Raw genomic sequence first — 22,002 nt, 5'->3', positions numbered from 1 at the left:
TTTTATTTTATTCTTTTAAATGGCATTCATTTTATGGGCTATGGTACAGTTTTTTAGTTTTTACAAGTTTACAGTTTTACAATTTTTATTTCCTTTTAGTGTCCCCTAATTGGCCACATACAGTAATTTTTTTTTACAATTAGCACCATATAGTAATTCTGACCAACTTCTTATAGTAATGTCTCCATCTTGTAGTAGTTTCCCCATCTTGTAGCAATGTCCCCATCCTTGTTCACATCTTGTAGTAATTAGAGATGAGCGTTGTTCGACTCGAACTGTTCGCCAATCTCAAATTCGAGCTGTTTTGGGCGGTGTTCGAGCCGTTCGGCGAACACGAACGATTTGAGAAAAATTCGGCTGTTCGAGGTTATGTTCGATAACGGTTCGTGCACCAAAATCATAACTGGATTTTTTCTCAGTAATGATGAAAATTAATGTTAATACGCAGTTTGAGTGTACAGCGGGGTGGGGGGAGGGGCAGTGGATGGATCTCTGCAGGAATAATGAAGATCTCCATTTTTTTTTCTCTTTCCCGCATTTACAGTGGGGAGGTGCAACCTGTCAGCCTATCAGCAGCGCACACACGGAGCGAAGTGCTTTTTTTCACACAAGCAAGGGCATGTGTCATTGGCAGTGTATGTCACATGTCCTTGCCCTATAAGACCAAGCCATTTTCCCCATCGCCACCATTTTCTCACTGCTGCAGCTGCGTGTTAGACGGCACCGCTGTTGCTGTGTGCGCTATACCTTGTTAATTTCAAGCCAATTTTCGCACAAATCTACAGATAGCTTGGGAGTAGGGAATAGTTGTGATTGCAGTCCTTTTAAGGACTAGGTTACAGCATTTCCTACGACTTTTATCAGGCAGGTCTGTGCTCTTAAATAGATAGATTGTGGGAGTAAAGACTAATTGTAATTGCAGTCCTTTTCAGGACTAGGTTACATCAGTTCCTATCAGTTTTTGCCAGGCAGGTCTGTGCCAGTGCTGTGCAAGTTTTTTTCACAGCATTTGGCTGAATCTAGCAAAGCTAATCCTTTTTGGCCTATTGCAGAGTGTGTTAGTCAGTGGAGTAGCCTATCTGTGTTGCAAGATATACCACCTGTGTATAGAATACCAATTTTTTTACTGCACCTAGTGAAGTAAAATCTGTTGGGCATAGCATCCTTCTATTAGTTCATCTATACTGACCTCCATCAGGTTGCAAATTGAATATAATTTTTTTCTGCATCTAGCTCTGAAAAAATATTTGGGCTTCTAGCAGTGTGTGGGACTTGTTCTATTAGTCCATCTATACTGACCTCCATCAGGTTGCAAACTGAATATAATTTTTTTCTGCATCTAGCTCTGAAAAAATATTTGGCCTTCTAGCAGTGTGTGGGACTTGTTCTATTAGTCCATCTATACTGATCTCCATCACGCTGCAAATTCAAAATAATTTTTTGTCTGCATCTAGCTCTGAAAAAATATTTGGCCTTCTAGCAGTGTGTGGGACTTTCTCTATTAGTCCATCTATACTGACCTCCATCAGGTTGCAAATTAAAAATAATTTTTATCTGCATCTACCTCTGAAAAAATATTTGGGCTTCTAGCTGTGTGTGGGACTTGTTCTATTAGTCCATCTATACTGACCTCCATCAGGTTGCAAACTGAATATAATTTTTTTCTGCTTCTAGCTCTGAAAAAATATTTGGCCTTCTAGCAGTGTGTGGGACTTTCTCTATTAGTCCATCTATACTGACCTCCATCACGCTGCAAATTCAAAATAATTTTTTGTCTGCATCTAGCTCTGAAAAAATATTTGGCCTTCTAGCAGTGTGTGGGACTTTCTCTATTAGTCCATCTATACTGACCTCCATCAGGTTGCAAATTAAAAATAATTTTTATCTGCATCTACCTCTGAAAAAATATTTGGGCTTCTAGCAGTGTGTGGGACTTGTTCTATTAGTCCATCTATACTGACCTCCATCAGGTTGCAAACTGAATATAATTTTTTTCTGCATCTAGCTCTGAAAAAATATTTGGCCTTCTAGCAGTGTGTGGGACTTTCTCTATTAGTCCATCTATACTGACCTCCATCAGGTTGCAAATTAAAAATAATTTTTATCTGCATCTAGCTCTGAAAAAATATTTGGCCTTCTAGCAGTGTGTGGGACTTTCTCTATTAGTCCATCTATACTGACCTCCATCAGGTTGCAAATTAAAAATAATTTTTATCTGCATCTAGCTCTGAAAAAATATTTGGCCTTCTAGCTGTGTGTGGGACTTGTTCTATTAGTCCATCTATACTGACCTCCATCAGGTTGCAAACTGAATATAATTTTTTTCTGCATCTAGCTCTGAAAAAATATTTGGCCGCCTAGCAGTGTGTGGGACTTTTTCTATTAGTCCATCTATACTGACCTCCATCAGGTTGCAAATTAAAAATAATTTTTTGTCTGCATCTAGCTCTGAAAAAATATTTGGCCTTCTAGCAGTGTGTGGGACTTTCTCTATTAGTCCATCTATACTGACCTCCATCAGGTTGCAAACTGAATATATTTTTTTTCTGCATCTACCTCTGAAAAAATATTTGGGCTTCTAGCTGTGTGTAGGACTTGTTCTATTAGTCCATCTATACTGACCTCCATCAGGTTGCAAACTGAATACAATTTTTTTCTGCATCTACCTCTGAAAAAATATTTGGGCTTCTAGCTGTGTGTGGGACTTGTTCTATTAGTCCATCTATACTGACCTCCATCAGGTTGCAAATTGAATATAATTTTTTTCTGCATCTAACCCAGCCAATAGTTTTGGCCTAATACCACAGTTTGGCCACTCAGCTCTGCTCGGTTCCCATCCATTGTTTTTTTGTGCAAACAACTCCAGAGTGGTGAATTAGTTAACCACCAAAATGAGTGGAAAAAGGCCTGCTGCTGGTGGAAAGGGGAATAGGCGTGTTGGGAAGGGGAAAAAAGGTTGTATCCGTGGGGTAGGTGTTAAAACAACAGTAACATCTGCAGAAGAAAGACCATCTTCCAGCCAAACTAAAATGTCTACTTCTTTTAGCGGACAATGTGATAAGATCCCTTTCTTACGGCCACGCCAATCGCTACAAATTCCAGATGAGGCACAAAAACAGCAGGTGCTTCAACGGATATCAAGTGCTCCTTTAAGTGGGCTCTCCTCCACATCACAAATACTCCAGTCCTCAAAGGTGTCACCCCAATCGCACTTGCTTCCTCACAGCTCCCAAATCTCCAGCTGCCCGTCTGAGTATGAGGTAGAACAGATGGTTGAGTCTGCAGAGCTGTTTACTCATACTATAGCCTGGGAATCAGAGGTCGACTCCAGCGCTTCTCTGAATCCAGACGAGGAAATGATCTGCACTGATGCCCAGAATCTTTAGGAGTCGGATCCAGGACCAGACGCAGAAGGTTCTGGCCATAATGTAGACCCTCATTCCCAAACTGTAACTCCTGTTGGTGGAGACAATGAGGAAGACGATGATGAGACTCAAATACCTGATTGGAGCGACAACTTTAGTTTTTTGTCAGTGCAGGAACAGGTTGGCTCTGAGGACGACGGGTGTGATAACGCACAGGGTGATGATGATGAGGTTGGAGATCCCACTTACTGTCAACCCACAGTCAGCCAAGAGATTAGGTCAGCAGAGGAGGTGGAGGAAGATGCTAGTGACGACGAGGTCAGGTTGCGCCTTCCTGGACAGAGGCGTAGTACTGGAAGCACGTCAACAACTGCATCCTCAAACACAACTCTGCCTCTCACCACAAGTCGTGGTGGCTCTTCAGGTCGCATGGGTGCTAAGCCTTGCATAGCCTGGGCATTTTTTCAGATCGATAAAGATGACCCAACTCGTGTTATCTGTAACATTTGTCAGCAAAAGCTAAGTAGAGGCCAAAAAATACATAGTTTGAGTACTTCATGCATGAACCGGCACATGGACATGAAGCATAAGTTGCAGTGGGAGGCTCAGTGTGCTACAATGCGGCCTAGCCGGCCGGGCCAACCACCGTCTGCCATATCTTGTGCATCCGCGGCCTCTTCATCCTCTGTGACTGGGGGGACAGCAGTCACATCTGTTTTGGGGCGCAGACCTGCCACCTCTTTACCCGCAACAGCCAGCGTGATTGGCAGGTCATCATTTTCTTTGGAGGTGGTAACACCAGCTGGTGTTGAGCGCTGTCCGACATCGATAGCACCACCTTTGGATCAAGGCAACCTAACATGTCCGCCTGCATCTTCCTCACAGACCGGCAGTTTGCCGGGGACACCCTTATCAACCCCGTCTAAGCACAATAGCCAGCCCTCGGTCCCTCAGATGTGGACAAGTAAAAGACCATTTCCTCCTAGCCATGAGAAAGCTAAGAGGTTGAATTTCACCATCTGCAAGCTCTTGGCTACAGAAATGCTGCCTTTCCGCCTGGTGGACACAGAGGATTTTCGAGACCTTATGTCCGTCGCAGTGCCCCAGTACCAGATGCCCAGTCGGCACTACTTCTCAAAGAAAGGTGTGCCTGTGCTCCACCAGCATGTCGCACACAACATCACCACTTCTTTGAGAAACTCTGTGTGTGACAGGGTGCATTTCACCACAGACACTTGGACGAGTAGGCATGGACAGGGGCGTTACATGTCGCTGACTGGGCACTGGGTAACTATGGTGACAGCAGGACAAGGGGCTGCTGTCCAAGTCTTGCCGTCCCCACGAGTTGTGCGTCAATCCTCTGTATGTCAAAGTTCCTCCACTGCTTCTGCCTCCTCAAACTCCTCTCGGTCTTCCACCTGCACCCAAAGCCTGTCTGGTCATGCCACAAGCTTTCTAACTGCGCAGAAGGGATCCTGCACACCTCCTTACTATGCTGGCAGTAGGGCTCAACGTCATCAGGCGGTTTTTACTTTGAAATGTCTGGGAAATGTGAGTCACACAGCTGAGGAGTTGTGGTCAGCTCTGGAGAACCAATTTCATGAATGGTTGTCTCCACTGGACCTGAAACCAGGGAAGGCCGTGTGCGACAATGCTGCAAACCTGGGTGCGGCCCTTCGCCGGGGCAATGTCACACACGTGCCTTGTATGGCTCACGTGTTGAACCTGGTTGTCCAGCAATTTTTAGCCCACTATCCCAGACTAGATGGCCTTCTGCAGAGGGCACGGTCGCTGTGTGCTCACTTCCGCCGTTCGCATCCCGCAGCTCAGCGACTTACATCTCTACAGAAGTCGTTGGGCCTGCCACTTCACCGGCTAAAATGCGATGTGCCTACCCGGTGGAATTCAACTCTGCACATGTTGCAGCGACTGTGGCAGCACCGACAAGCCCTGGTGCAATACGTTCTGACGTATAGCTTGGGCCAACGAGATCCAGAGGTGGGGCAAATCACGCTGGAGGAGTGGTCTCAGATCATGGACCTATGCACCCTTCTGCACAGTTTTGAAATGGCGACGAAGATGTTTAGTGCTGACGATGCCATTATCAGCATGACTATTCCGGTGATTTACATGCTGGAGCACATGTTAAACAGAATTCGGAGTCAGGTGGTGGCACAAGAGGAGGTGGAGGAAGTAGAGGAGGAGGAGTTGTATGCGGAAGGGCTAACATCTGCAAGGTCCAGACGGTCGGCAGCACCAAGGCGGCAGGCATGTGAGGGTGGGGGAGATGGTTTTACCAGGGCGCATGGTAGCAGCCAAACTAGTGAGGAAGGTGCAGGAGCCCAGGAAGAAGTGGAGGACGAACTGATGGAAGACTCATCAGATGAGGGAGACCTTGATCACATTTCTGTTGTGCGAGGTTGGGCGGAGAGGACAGAGGAAGGAAGCATGATTGTTACCTCGCCACCAACACAACAGGGACTTGGTGCTCCTGGATGCGCAACACACATGAGTGCCTTCTTGCTGCACTACCTGCAACATGACCCTCGAATTGTGAGAATTAGAAATAATCCTGACTACTGGGTTGCCACACTAAAGACACAAAAACTGCCACAACATAAGTGCAGCTTTAGCAGGAAAGCATGAAACTCATAATTAAAAATATAATTTTATTTAGGTATACATATAAAAGAAAGACAAGAATAAAAAATGCTAAAAAAAGCAGGAACCCTTGAGTTCCCTACAAAATAGCTCACTCAATCATGTAATAGTAACGTTAAATCCAATATTTGGGTAGGAATATATCCCCTTTACAAGTAATGATCATAAGCAATGAAAGTACATGTGTTCAAAATAAGCATTAGTAATGGATCCTTAGTTGTGTAAAGTGCTAGTGCATATAGAGGATACTCATACCCAACATAAGCACATGTACTAAAAATTAGCATTAGTAATAGATCCTTAATTGTATAAGGTGCTAGTGCATATAGAGGATACTCATACCTAGTATAACATGAACAGTAGGTAAGGTAAGAAGGTAATGGGAAAAGCTTAGACAGAGTAATAAGTCTTAATGCTTCAAAAGAAGAGTAGTGGTGTATATAATAATACAAGTATATATAGAGTGTATATGGAAATCCAAGGATAAGGATATAATACTTGCCAAAGGAGAGAGCTTGTAGGGAACCAACCCTGTTAGATCCCCGGTACAAAAGTAAATTTGCAGAAATTATTCCTGCCATAGAAAGGGATGCACGCATGCAGGAGTATCAGCAGAGACTGTTGCAGAATCTTACATGTGCTTTTCCACAAAACACCAGTGGTGCACGTAGTGAATCTCACAGTTCCAACTTGCCAACCGTGGGACCGTCAAGTGTTCAGCACTCAAATCGTAACAGAACCACAGTATCTGCTGGTAACATCAATTTAGCGGAATCATTTCACCACTTTTTTAGCCCATCCTTTGCAAGGCCACAGGAGACAAGAAGTCTGACACATAGTCAACGCCTAGAGACGATGGTACAGGAGTATCTCCAAGTAAACATTGAAGCCATGACTGTGTCACTGGACCCTTGCTCTTTTTGGGCTTCCAATCGGGATAAATGGCCGGAGCTAGCCACTTACGCCTTGGAGATCTTGTCATGCCCCGCAGCCAGCGTTCTGTCTGAACGTGTGTTCAGCGCTGCTGGTGGTGTGCTGACAGATAAGCGCACGCGGCTCTCCACTGATAATGTAGACAGACTCACGTTCATAAAGATGAACAAATCATGGATCCGAAACGACTTTTCTACCCCTGTGTCATCCTGGGGAGAGTAAAAGCTTGATGATTGGTTAAAATCACCCTACCAACCGTTTTAAGCTTTCAAATTACTAATCATGTTTATCTGTATCTTGGCTGGAAAATAATTTGGGCTTTGTAGCAGTGTGCAGCACTGATTCTATTAGGCCATCTATAATAAGCTCCACCAGATTTAAAATTAATAATAATTTTTAGCTGCATCTAGCCCGGAAAATAATTTTGGGGCTCCGAGATGCGCAAGACACATAAGTGCCTTCTTGCTGCACTACCTGCAACATGACGCTCATATTGTCAGAATTCGAAGTAATCATGACTACTGGGTTGCCACACTCTTAGATCCCCCAAACTTTTCGATCAACCTTTTCATTTTAATAAAGACCAAAAAAATTGTCATTTTTGAAATTATAAGCATTAGCAGGTTATTAGAAACTGAAATCAAACAGTTTTCAACTCAAAACTTTATTCTAGGTGATGTTACATTTTCACATAGGACCCCTTGTTCGAAAGGAGCTTCTGAACTCTCTTGTCCATTGAATTTGTCAGGTTTTGGATGGTTTCTGCTTCAATTGTTTTGCATGAGGACAGAATACCCTCCCAGAGCTGTTGCTTAGATGTGAACTGCCTCCCGCCATCATAGACACTCCTTTTGATGATGCTCCAGAGGTTCTGAATGGGGTAGAGGTCAGGGGAACATGGGGGTCACACCATAAGTTTGTCCCCTTTTATGCCCATATCAGCCAGAGATGCAGATGTTTTATGTGCAGCATGAGATGGTGCATTATCATGCAAAAAAATGATCTTGCTGTGAAATACACGGTTCTTCTTCTTGAACCATGGCAGGAAGTGCTGTTTGAGAAAATCCACATACATTATGGAGTTCATCTTTAGCGCCTTCAGGGATCCTAAAGGGGCCGACAATCTCTCCCCCCATGATTCCAGCCCAAAACATTACTCCACCTCCTCCTTGTTGGTGCTGTAGCCGTGTTTGCGTGGGGTGTCCATCAACCAGCCATCCTCCACTCCATCCATCTGGACCATCGAGCGCTGCACGGCACTCATCCGTGAACAAAACAGTTTTGAAATCAGTCTTCATGTAATGTTTGGCCCACTGGAGCCGTTTCTGCTTGTGTGAAGTGGATAGAGGAGGTCGACAGGATGGCGTATGCACAGCTGCAAACCTCTGAAGGACCCTGCATCTTGTTGTTCGGGGGACGTTGGAGGCACCAGCAGCTTCAAAAACTTGTCTGCTGCTATGACCAGGCTTTTTTGCCGCTGCTCTTTTAACCTGACGTAATTGCCTGTAGGAAAGAGTCCTCAATTTGCCCTTATCAGCACGCACACGTGTGTACTGTGAATCAGCTACATACTTCTTGATTGCCAAGACACTTCATCCTGATCATCGCACAATGTTGATTGTAGTCATGCCTTGACCTAAATACTCCACAATTTGTTGCTTCTCAGCAGCCGACACATCCTTTTTCTTTCCCATTTTGGCAGAAAATGTAGGCTGCTTAATAATGTGAGACAGCCTTCTTAAGTAGTCTTGCCTTTCATTGGACACACCTGCCAAACTAATTAGCACAGGTATCTGCAATTGCTTACAGTGATATAAAGAGCCCTGACACACATCACCATCAATGAGTTTAACTGACAAACAAACAAATTCTTCCCTTATCACTCCTAAACACTTTTTGCATAATAATTTGGAACACAGTGTACATGTGCTTTTCCACAAAACACCAGTGGTTCACGTAGTGAATCTTACAGTTCTAACTTGCCAACCGTGGTCTGTATGGAGTTGTTCAATAAAGGGCCCAAAAGTAAGATAACATAGATGGGAGAGGTCTCTATGAATAGGAATTCCTAAGTATTTGATACCCTGTGAGGGCCAGGCAAAGGGAAAGTTGGACTGGATGGAATCCTATATGGATTTGGGGAGGGAGACATCGAGGGCCTCAGACTTCGCTGCATTGATTTTAAAATTTGACCATGTAACAAAGTGATCTATTTCAGCCATAACAGCATGGATGGATATATGTGATTGAGTGATATATACTAGGACATCATCAGCAAATAGAGAGCACTTGTACTCGGTGCCTCCCACCTCAATCCACCTAATATTGGGGTTATGGCGAATTGATGAGAGCAGGTGCTCCGTCACTAGGATGTATAAGAGAGGGGACAGAGGACATCCCTGCCTTGTCCCATTGGTGATTGTGAAAGGTGATGAAAATGTTCTGATGCACCCCCTGGGCCTTGGGACACCCGGAGCCGGACCCTTTTTGGTGGATGCTGTTGGTTGTAGTCTTCGTGGCGGTGACCCGGTTCCGTGGCTCAGGGTGGTCAAACCAGTGGCGGAACTATTTATGTGGTTTTGATGTTTAAATGTCCGACTACGCCAACCGTGGATTGCGGTCAGAGTGAACCGCCGCTGCAGTGCAGACCGCTGAGGATGGTGTTGTGGGTGCAGCAGAGCGTAGCATAACTCCCCACGGGAGGAGTATAGCCTCAGGGCAGTGTATGCGGAGGATGGGGGTGATGGTGCAGGGCAGCAGCAGTAACGACACGGAGTCAGTGATGCAGTCCAAGGCCTTTACTCACAGTTCTTATTATCCAGACCACGTCTGCAGGTAACGGCTGCCCACGTCGTACTGTGCTCACCAGGTGAGGGGCTCAGACAACTCCCAGATAACTTTGGAGCGCTTTACAGGACCCCCTTTGTGTGTCCTTTGTCTGGCCTTTCTTACCAACCCTTCTGTCCGGCTGCCTCGGGCCTCCTCTTGGTAAACTTGGCGCCAGTTTCCCTGACCCTATGTGGTGCCTTCCTAGCGGGTTTCTAGCTGAGGGCCTCCGGTTTCTAGCTGAGGGTCGTTTCCTGCCTCCACTAGTTTCGGGGACCGGTCTCCCCCTTTGGCCTGACCCCTCCACGCAAGTGGATTCGGGAGTGCGGTGGCGACTCGCCTGTCCGCACCCCTGGGATCCCTTCATTCCTCGTTCCTGGAGCCTTCTCCGCTCCTCTTCCTTCATTCTCCCTCTTCCAGGCCTGGGCCTCTGTTACTAGGCCCGCCTCCGGAGCAGAGCTCATGCAGAGCCCCTGCTCCCTGCCACTTCTGCTCAGACTTCTCTGCACTGAACTAAGATGGTGCCCACCTTTTATACTCCCTTCTCAATGCACCCAGGAACTGCTTCCTCCCTGCTCCTGCACTACAGGGTTCCCCTTCCTCAGTGTTCCCTCCCCCCACTCCAGCCAGGGATAGGGACTGTCGTGCCCATCTCAGAGGCATATTGGTCGCCCTGCCCCACGGCAATGTGGTGTAATGCATGCAGGTGTCGGGTCCTGATCCACACTCCATCCTTACCTGAGAGTGAGATATCACACCTCTGGGTGAGGTGCAATATCTCTGTAGCAACCGAGCCCTCAGGGTGCTACAGTTCCATTTATCTTCAGCCTAGGTGACGTATTGTGATACAAGGCCGTGATTTTGGCTATAAAAGGGTCCCCTAGACCCCTACCCCAAGCTTTTTAAGAGAATCATATATGGCGTGCCAGGAGACTCTATGGAATGCTTTCTCAGCATCCAACGAGAGTATCTAATTACAAATTTTTAACTGCATCTAGCCCAGGAAATACTTTGTGCCTAGTAGCAGTGTCTGCTAGTCAGCGGATTATCCCGGCTGTTAAGCAAGCTACACCACCTGTAGTTTGGACACTTAATTTTTTCAAAGGAAATGCTTCGGGACCACGTGATACTCAGTGAAGAGCATCAGGAGGCACCCCAAGGCATAGGGGCTGGGACTGGCAGTAGGATGCCTTGCGGTGGACAGCCGAGCTCGATCCTTATAAAAGCTTTTTAACTGCAGCAGCTTTAGTGGACGCTACTGGAGCTGGAATTACGCGGCTGCTGGCATGAGACTTGCCCTCCAATAGATCCTTGTAAATGGATTTAAAGTGTATTCATTCAAATTAGAGAGACAATTTAAATTAAAAAGCTTAGAGCTGCCTCCACCACAGGGGGGCTCGCTCGACCCACCGGCGGACAGGCACCAGTATTGGGAGAGGGGGGCTGGCCATCAAGGTTCACCGCGGCTCTGGCACAAACCCGGCGACACGGAGGTGGCACGGGCAGGAGCGGACTGAACGTGTCGGCTTCTCACTTTTTGGATTTTAGAAGGGCATGACATGCCTATATCTGTGTCTCCCCCTCCTTTTACTCCTCCACCTCTTTTCTTTTCGCATGACTATATGTACTTGTCACTTTTCCATGTGTTAGTTGTGTCTTCTGAGCAGTTTGTCAGCTTTTCTATGTGTTTCTATGTGTTTTTGTTTGCCTGCCATTGGTTTTAACGGTGTTCGAAGGTGTTCGACGAACAGTTCGACGAACAGTTCGGCGAACACACGGGTGTTCGACGAACCGAACCGAACTCGAACACTACGGGGGTGGCTCAACACTAGTAGTAATGTCCCCCATCTTGGTCACCATCTTGTAGTTATGTCCCCTATCCTGTTCCCCATCTTGTAGTAATGTGCCCATCCCCATCTTGTAGTAATGGCCCATGCTGGTCCCTAACTTGTAGTAATGTGCCCATCCCGGTCCTCATCTTGTAGTAATGTGTTCATCCTGGTCATCTTGTAGTAATGGCCCATGCTGGTCTCTAACTTGTAGTACATTTAACTGAAAAGAATCACTGACTTTGGTGGCCCTCAGGACCAGGCCGCAATCATTACTGGGGCTTCGATGCCTGCGGGTCGCATTAACCAGCCTCAGGGGCCGCATGTTTGAGACCCCTGCAATAGACGGACCCTTCTAGTTCTTTGGAGATCATTACTGTTTTCTCATTATTGCTACAGGTGAATTTACAATGAAAATAACTTGTAACATAATGCTGTGGACAGGCAACACAGAGCTCACCACTGATAATAGGTGATGGACATAGCTCAACTTCTATAACCTCCCCACACAAATCACAGGTAGGGATGAGCAGACCTGTGGATGTTCGGGTTCGTAGGGTTCGGCCAAACAGTGGTTCAAAGTTCGGTTCAGCATCCGAAAATGACCCCGAACTTGCCTCCGAACCCAATAAAAATTAGTGGGTACCCTATCTTTGGTGGTTTAAAATGGCTGAAAAATGCTCATAGTAAGGGCTAGGGGGCTGCAAAAGGAAGGTAAATGGGGGTAAGAGCAGAACAATTTCCCTAAAAACAAATGTGGATAGGAAAATGACTTTGAATAAAAAAAAAAAGAAAAAATTATAATCTTGAACCAGGAGGCGGAGGTCCAAGTGGTGGAGAAGGTTGAGGAGGAGGTGGCGATGTAGGTGGAAGAGGCAGCCAACACTGCTTTTGTGTTTTGTTTTTTTATTGATTTTATTGGGGGTACTCTGAAAACAGGAAGTGTAATTATCTGCTGGTCACTCATTCTCTCTCTGTATACAGGTAGCGTAATACACTGCACTTTTTTGGGGGTGAAAACAATAAGGCGTGCAACAAAAAGGGACGTGGCCTTGTTGCTGCTGGTGGTGGTGTACTTGAGAGACAGGACGTGGATGATCTGTGCCTGCTGTGAGCCCAAATGAAACACCTTCCTCTGGTGCATGCAGGCGACAGGATGTTCTGTGTAATTTCGTAGGCCCATGTACCGCTGGATGAATGGGGAGGCCAGAACAAGTAGAGGTGGTTTTAGATTGGTTTGACTGAGAGTGCCTTCAGTTCCTTCGCTTTGTCTTCCACCTAGTCCCCTGCCGAAAGTGCAGATTTTGCATCTGCGGCCCATGGGTACCTGTCTTCCACTTCACCTCCTTGCAAATCAGGCAAGCAGTCTGAGCCGCAAGTCATGCAGCAGTCACTTCTGCTTTTTGATGACTCTGCTGGCTGTGGTTCCGTCTGCCATTCACCTGACCCTGTCCCAAAAGTGGAAGAGATTGAGTGTACTGATGCCCAACCACTTGTTCTGTTTGAGGATAAGTATGTGGGAGTGGTAGTGCAAACGGTCAGCAGACCATCGCAGCACATCTCTGATGATGATGATGATGATGATGATGAAACACTATTGCCAACTGCTGCAGCTTTCTGCTGTGTGTAGACCGGCAAGGAGGGCAGGGGTGGGTACTGGGTGGATCATCACTCGAGGAATTATTATTATTTTATTTTTTTAGAGCACCATTAATTCCATGGTGCTGTACATGAGGAGTGGTTACATACAAAATACAAATAGAAATTACAATGAACAAACCAACAGTGACAGACAGGTACAGAGGGGAGAGGACCCTAACCTTGCAGGCCTTACATTCTACAGGATAATGGGGCAGGAGACAGTAGGTTCGGGGGTGTAGCCGAGGGGGGTGGCGGGGTCATTGCAGGCTGTAAGTTGTTCTGAAGACATGTTCCGCTTGAAAGTTCTGAATGTTGGGAATAATCGGACGTGTTGGGCCACAGAATTCTACAGGATAGGGTATACTCAGGAGAAGTCTTGCAGGTGATTGGATGAGGAACGTATGATTGTTGAGGAGAGAAGGTGGTCTTGGAAGGACCAGAGATTACGTGATGGAAGATATCGGGAGATTCGTTTAGATATATATGGTGAAGACAGATTATGGATGGCTTTGTAGGTCAGTGTTACTAGCTTGTAGTGGATACGTTGTGGAATTGGGAGACAATGAAGAGATTTGCAGAGGGGAGAAGCGGAGGAGTAGTGAAGACATAAGTGTGATGATGCGATGGGGGATGATGAGATCCTAGACTCCGCATTGAGTCAAGACCAACCGAGAGAGGTGGGCTGTTTGGAGGAAGAGGTAGTGGTCACGCTACCCCAGCTGCACAGCTAAAGAGGGAAAGGTTGCAAAAGCACCGCTGGCGGACCCTAGCCAGCTATTGGCCACTACGCCGATGAACTGAGCACACCAAAGCTAGCTCAAAGGAGCTCCCTGATAATACATGGGTGGCTTGCGCGCTGTGGCATCAGAGACTGAGGAAAGGCATGAATGTTCTTAACCTGAGCACCACCTGCATGACGAGGCATCTGAATGCAAAGCACGAGCTGCAGTGGAGTACACACCTGAAAAAACAGGAAAGAGCTAAGCATCCAGCATCCTCTTCTGCTGCGGTCTCAGCCTCCTCCTCCCCTTCCTAAGCAACAGGGCCATCTGGCTCCCCACGAAGAGAAGATATGACAGCACCATGACGAGCAGTGTCACCGAGCATCTCCACAACATCTCATTAAAGCATCCAGCTGTACATCCCTCAAACACTGGATCCAATATTCTATATGTTGCTTCTCAAGTGATTTCTAAAGGGCTAACAATACATTGGGATCACAGGAACCACAGTACATGCTTCCCAGCCACCACTACATTTTCCAGACAGGCCATCCCAGCCCTGCACAAACATGTTGCAGGAAAAATCAGATGTGCACTGCGCAATGCCATGAGTGTAAAGGTCCACATAACCACCGATACATGGACCAGTAAGCATGAGCAAGGACTTTATATCTCTCTAACTGCCCACTGGGTAAATGTGGCGGCTGTGTCTGAGGCAGAAAATGTTTTTGTGCATGTCCTATCATCACCGAGGAATCCTGGATGTTTTTTGGTCCATGTCCATGGTGCCTCCACTTCCTACTCTGCTTTCTCCAATGCCTGCACATCCGTCCAGTGCACCATCTTCACCACCAACTTCAGAACAGCTAGGGGAAAGTGACAGCAGGCTGTTCTGAAAAGCATCTGTCTGTGGGAAAAATCCCACACGGCGCAGGAGCTATGAATGGGGATCAAAGAACAGATAGAAGAGTGGTGAGTGCAGCTGAATCTCAAGCTTGGCCTGATGGTGTGCGATAACAGGCAAAATCTCATACCAGCTGTGGGCTAGCCGGTTTGACACACATCCCTTGCCTGGCGCATGTGGTGAATTTGGTGGTGCAGGGCTTCCTTACAAATTACACAGATATGTCAGAGCTGCTGCTGAAATTACGGGCCATCTGTGCGCGCTTTCGGCGTTCTCACCCTGCTGCTGCTGCTCGCGTGTCTGTGCTGTAGCTTCACTTCTGTCTTACCACTCACTGCCTCATATGTGACGAACCCACAATTTGGAACTCCATCTTGCACATACTATAGAGATTGTGTGAGCAGCAGCAGGCGATACTGGAGTTTCAGCTGCAGCACGCACGAGCAAGCCTCCATGCTGGATGTGTGTGCCGTGTTGCACTGCTTCGAATACTCTAAGAACATGGCCAGTGCTGATGATGCCATCATCAGTGTTACTATGCCACTTCTATGGCTCCTAGGAAAAAAAAAGCTTCAGGCGATGATGGATGAAGCGGTGGCACAGGAGGAAGAGGAGTAGTAACAGGGACCAATCACATCATTATCAGGCCAGTCGTTCACACATGGCTTGGAGGATGGGTTCCTGTACCAACAGCAGCCAGGAACACAACTGTCCAGGCAGGAGACAGTTTTGGAGGATGAGGAGGAGAAGAAGGAGGATGGCATTATAAGCAGCTCAAGGGCATCAATGGAGCATAGCTAGGGAGATGCAGACAATAAAGAGGACCCAGACGATACACCTCCCACCGAGGACAGCTCGTCGTTGACTCTGGGCAGCCTGGCACACATGAGGCATTACATGCTACTGTGCCTGCGCAACGACCGTCGAGTTGCCCAAATTGTTACAAGTGCTGATTACTGGGTGGCCACCCTGCTGGATCCCTGCTACAAACACAACGTGCCGTCCTTACTTCCGTCATTATGTGATTGGAAAATGCGGGAATACAAGCGCACCCTGGTAGACACACTAGTTATGACATCCTCACCTGACAACGGGGGCTCAGTGGAAGCAAAAGGCAGGGGAAGAAAAAGTCGCCAACATACAGTGCCTACAAGTAGTATTCAACCCCCTGCAGATTTAGCTGGTTGACACATGCGGAATTAACTTGGCATTGTGACATTTGTACTGTAGATCAGCCTGGAAGTGGGAAATGCACTGCAGCAACTTTTTTTTTTTTTTAAAACGTTAAAAGTTAATTCAGAGTGTCATTTATTATTCAACCCCTCAAACCACAAGAATTCTGTTTGGTCCCCCTAAAGTATTAAGAAGTAGTTCAGGCACCAAGAATAATGAGCTTCACATGTGTGGATTAAAGATCTCTTTTGCCAGCCTTTTCTGACTATTTAAGACCCTCCCCAAACTTGTGAACAGCACTCAGACATGGTCAACATGGGAAAGACAAAGGAGCATTCCAAGGCCATCAGAGACAAGATCGTGGAGGGTCACAAGGCTGGCAAGGGGTACAAAACCCTTTCCAAGGAGTTGGGCCTACCTGTCTCCACTGTTGGGAGCATCATCCGTAAGTGGAAGGCTTATGGAACTACTGTTAGCCTTCCACGGCCTGGACAGCCTTTGAAAGTGTCCTCCCGTGCCGAGGCCAGGCTTGTCCGAAGAGTCAAGGCTAACCCAAGGACAACAAGGAAGGAGCTCCGGGAAGATCTCATGGCAGTGGGGACATTGGTTTCAGTCAATACCATAAGTAACGTACTCCACCGCAATGGTCTCCGTTCCAGACGAGCCCGTAAGGTACCTTTACTTTCAAAGCGTCATGTCAAGGCTCGTCTACAGTTTGCTCATGATCACTTGGAGGACTCTGAGACAGACTGGTTCAAGGTTCTATGGTCTGATGAGACCAAGATCGAGATCTTTGGTGCCAACCACACACGTGACGTTTGGAGACTGTATGGCACTGCATACGACCCCAAGAATACCATCCCTACAGTCAAGCATGGTGGTGGCAGCATCATGCTGTGGGGCTGTTTCTCTGCCAAGGGGCCTGGCCATCTGGTCCGCATCCATGGGAAGATGGATAGCACGGCCTACCTGGAGATTTTGGCCAAGAACCTCCGCTCCTCCATCAAGGATCTTAAGATGGGTCGTAATTTCATCTTCCAACAAGACAACGACCCAAAGCACACAGCCAAGAAAACCAAGGCCTGGTTCAAGAGGGAAAAAGTCAAGGTGTTGGAGTGGCCTAGTCAGTCTCCTGACCTTAACCCAATTGAAAACTTGTGGAAGGAGCTCAAGAATAAAGTCCACATGAGACACCCAAAGAACCTAGATAACTTGGAGAAGATCTGCATGGAGGAGTGGGCCAAGATAACTCCACAGACCTGTGCCGGCCTGATCAGGTCTTATAAAAGACGATTATTAGCTGTAATTGCAAACAAGGGTTATTCCACAAAATATTAAACATAGGGGTTGTATAATAATTGACCCACACTTTTATGTTTAAAATTTAATAAAATTCAACTGAGCAACATAACTTTTTGGTTTGTAAGATTTATGCTTCTGTTCATAAAACCTACTCTCGTTTGCAGTTTGAAGGCTCTAACTTATTTGCATCTTATCAAACCAGCTAAATCTGCAGGGGGTTGAATACTACTTGTAGGCACTGTATTCTCTATTATGGAAGTGATATCACAGCTGAGATCAATTGGTGAAGATATTAAGGAAAGCCATGTAGCAGCAATATTGTTGTGCAGTTTACCGGATTCATATACTGCTTTGATAAATGCACTAGAGACAAGACCTGAAACAGACATTATATTAGAGTTTGTGAAGACCAGACTCATAGATGAATATCAAAGAAGGAAAGAACAAACAAATGATTCTTCTACTGAAAAAGATAAATGGAAATGCTCTTAAAGCTACAGAATCAAAAAGACCCTATAATAAAGAGACAAGAGAATGTTTCAGATGTAAGAAAAAAGGACATTTAAAGAAAGACTGTACTATATGGAAAGCAGAACAACAGAAATGACATCATAAAGAGAATACACAGAAGGTGAAAAACACAATTTCTGATTCATGTGAAAATAATTTGAATGGCACATTTAAAGTGACTGATAAGAAATCATCGTTGGGTGGGTTTATTGACTCAGGAGCTACAAGTCACATGACATGTAATAAAAATTTATTTACTGAACTTAATTTAAATAAGAAGGAAGCCATTTATCTTGCAGATGGAAGCAAAATAACTGCAGAAGGTGTTGGATAAGGAATGCTAAACTGTTCTAACAAGTTTGGGCATGACTCAAAAATACTTGTACAGGATGTGTTAAATGTTCCAGGATTAGAAGGAGGATTGTTATCTGTAAAACGTCTAACAGCTAAAGGACTTACTGTAAAATTCAAAGATGATGAGTGTACAATCCTAGCAGGAAACAAGTAATAACCAATGTCAAGACAGATGAACAATTATATCATATAGACACATTAAAGGAACAGATGAAGTTGTGTACACATGAGATCACAAGAATTGTATTTACATGTGGCATAGACGTCTAGGACACAGATATCCTGAAAGTATAATGGAGCTACAAAGGAAAGAATTGACAAAGGATCTATTGATATCTGATTGCTCAATTACCGTAAGATGTGAATCTTGTATAAAATCAAAAGCCACAAGGATATCTATTCCTAAAGAAAGTGAAACGAAAAGCACAAGACCACTTGATTTGGTGGATACTAACGTATGTGGACCCATGAAAGGGACTACATCAGGAGGTAATAGATATATGGTGACTTTTATAGATGACTACTCAAGATACACAGTCACATACTTAATCAAACACAAAAGCAAAGTTTTCAATAAACTAGTAGACTACGTGACAAAGTCGAATAACAAATTTCAGAGGAAGCTAATTGTCATTAGAAGTGATAATGGAGGTGAATTTACAGGACACCAAATAGAAAACTACTTAAGAAAAAATGGTATAGAGCATCAAAAGACTGTTCCTTACACACCTGAACAAAATGGAGTAGCAGAAAGGAAAAACAGAACTCTAACTGAAATGATAAGGGTGTATACTGACAGATTCCAAACTATCAGAGAAATATTTGGGTAAAGCAGCAATGACAGCTACATATCTACAGAACCGACTTTTTTCTAGAAAACTGAAAAAAAAAAAAAACGTATGAACTGTGGCAAGGTATGAAAACAACTTTAAATCATTTAAGAGTTTTTGGTTGGAAAGTTTTTATATTCATTCCAACAGAAAAACGTTCCAAACTTCAAAATAGGTCCATGGAAGGAATATTTGTTGAATATAGTGAAAATTGCAAAGGATATAGAATACTAGATCCCAAAACAGACAGAGTTATGGTTAGTAACAGTGTGACATTCATTGAGGATCTAAATGAAGACACAATGATTTCACTGGAAACAAAAAATGAGAAAAACAGCAATGATATAGCTGAAGGAATATCGGATGAAAAAGAAGTTGAAATTAATAAAAAACAGAATACTGAAAGTGAAGAGAAACAACTACAAACAGACACAGAACCAAGACGTTCAATAAGAGAAAACAAAGGAAAACCACCAATACGCCTTTCATACAAGGCAAGTACAAGTAAAATTTAAGAGCCTACCTCTTGGGAAGAAATATCTCAACTTCCTGAATTAGAAGCAAAAAAATGGACAGAGGCAACAGAAATAGAAGTAAAATCCATGCATGACTCAAAAACATAAACACTAACAGAATTACCAGAAGGAAGAAAAGCTATAGGATGTAAATGGTTTTTTAAAGTAAAGTACCAAACAGATGGCACAGCTGAACAATACAGAGCAAGACTCGTAGCTAAAGGTTATTCTCAAAAATATGGAGAAGACTATGATGAAACATTTGCTCCAGTTGTCAAACATACTACAATAAGAACTTTGTTTGCAGTTGCAGCAATGAAACAAATAGAACTGAAACATATGGATGTAAAGGCAGCATTTTTGAATGGAAGTTTAACAGAAGATATTTACATGGAACAACCTCCAGGATTCAAAGATGAAAGTAACCCAAACATGGTTTGCAAATTACAGAAAAGTATATACGGTTTAAAACAAGCTGCTAAAGTGTGGAATGATAAAATCATGGAGGTGCTCACAAATGAAAATCTTAAAAGAAGCAAAGCTGATCCTTGCCTGTACACAAAAAGACTAATGGACAGATGGATCTATGTACTCATATACAGTACAGACCAAAAGTTTGGACACACCTTCTCATTTAAAGATTTTTCTGTATTTTCATGACTATGAAAATTGTACATTCACACTGAAGGCATCAAAACTATGAATTAACACATGTGGAATTATATACTTAACAAAAAAAAGTGTGAAACAACTGAAAATATATGTCTTATATTCTAGGTTCTTCAAAGTAGCTACCTAGACACAGTGGCAGAGTATAATTATTTTTTAAGGCACACTACTCATATAGACACGGCTGCAGAGTACACAGAAGCTTTTTAGCACAGAAGTCCCATAGGCAGGGAGTCGTGCAGAGTACATACAAAGGCTTAAAAGGCAGTTATGTTTTTAGCCATGGTCACAACTCGTACAGACACAGTGATTGAATAAAATTATTTTTTCAGCTCAGCCACAACTTGTACAGAGACAGCGGTAGAGTATAATTATTTTTTTAAGCACAGCCTCAACTCGTACAGACACAGTGGTAGAGTAAAGTTATTTTTTAGGCCCACTACTCATGCAGGCACGGCTGCAGAGTACACAGAAGTTAAAGACACAGTACTTCCACAGATAGGGGTGCAGAGAACACACAGAGGCATTTTGGAACAGTACTCCCACAGACAGGGATGTAGAGTACAAACAGAGTCTTAAGCGCTCAGTTCTCCCACAGGCAGGGGAGCAGAGCACAAATAAAGGCTAAAAGGGACAGTACTCCCACAGGCGGGGTTGCAGAAAACACAGAGGCTTTTTGGCACAGTACTCCCACTGAGATGCGTGCAGAGTAAACACAGAGGCTTTTTTCCAGAGTGCGCACACACAAAGTCTAATACTGTCCTTACAATTATCAGAGCAGAATGGCGGCGACACCCGTGATTCGGTATTTATTCAGGCAGGGTCACAAGGTGCGCTGGCCAATTACAGCCATGCCAATATTTGGCATGGCTGTAATGGCTTCGAAAGTTCTCACAGCCTAAAAGCTTGTTGATTGGCGATGCTGCAGCCTTTCAACAAACTTGATTAGGCATCTGAACCCTAACAGGAAAGTGGACTTCCGGTGAAAAGTCCTTGTTCGGGGTTTGGTACCAGACATTAGGGCCCCATCCTTTCAGAACGGTCGCTGATTCAGGAGACTGGCGGCAGCAGGAGGACTGGGGCGATGCTACGGGCCCCATCCTCTCACAAGATGTCGGAGCCGAGGACCCTTCTCCGTAAATATACCTGCGATGGGCTTCGGGAAAATGGCCACCTCTACCTCATGCGAGGATTGAGATCTCGGCAGACGCTCCTCGGCGCCGACATCTTCTGAGAGGAAGGGGTTCACAGCATCGCCCCACTCCTCCTGCCGCCGACCTCCAGAATCAGTGACCCTGGCTTTTGTAAACCGGCTCCACCGCCGCCGCTCCCCAGGTAACATACCTTCAGATTATAAGACGCACCCCCTTTGTCCTCCCAAATTTGGGGGGGGAAAAGTGCATCTTATAATCCGAAAAATACAGTAAACAAAAAAGGAGGCAAAAACTATGCTTTTTCATGATATCACCGAACAAAAAGTGGAATAAAACGGGATGAAAAAGACAAATGGAAATAAATATGGTATAGATAAAAACGTAATCTTGTCCCACAAAAAAACACCGACATACAGCACCATCAGAGGAGAAATAAAAATACTATAGCATTTATGAGCTTGTGCATAAAAGTGCGATTGGCCACAGATTTGTGCCCCTCTGAAAACTGGAACACTGCTGAAAAGAGGCCAGAGTCTGGAGGAAGAGTGGAGAGGCACACAATTTAAGGTGATTGAGGTCTAAAGTGAAGTTTCCACAATCAGTGATGGTTTGGG

At 45.0% G+C, this 22,002-nt stretch overlaps 1 protein-coding gene across 5 annotated transcripts in view; it reads right to left on the bottom strand.

Annotated features, from left to right (window-relative positions):
* HIBCH (3-hydroxyisobutyryl-CoA hydrolase) overlaps nucleotides 1–22,002 on the bottom strand; it is a 535,761-nt gene that overhangs the window by 223,046 nt on the left and 290,713 nt on the right. The window lies entirely within an intron of this gene.

The sequence above is a fragment of the Phyllobates terribilis genome, unplaced genomic scaffold, assembly GCF_046119375.1.
Source record: "Phyllobates terribilis strain yellow unplaced genomic scaffold, ASM4611937v1 Scaffold_9__5_contigs__length_417890890, whole genome shotgun sequence".
Lineage (NCBI taxonomy): Eukaryota > Metazoa > Chordata > Amphibia > Anura > Dendrobatidae > Phyllobates > Phyllobates terribilis.
Note: the sequence above shows the minus strand (reverse complement) of the source record. Positions and strands in the feature narration are given on the sequence as shown.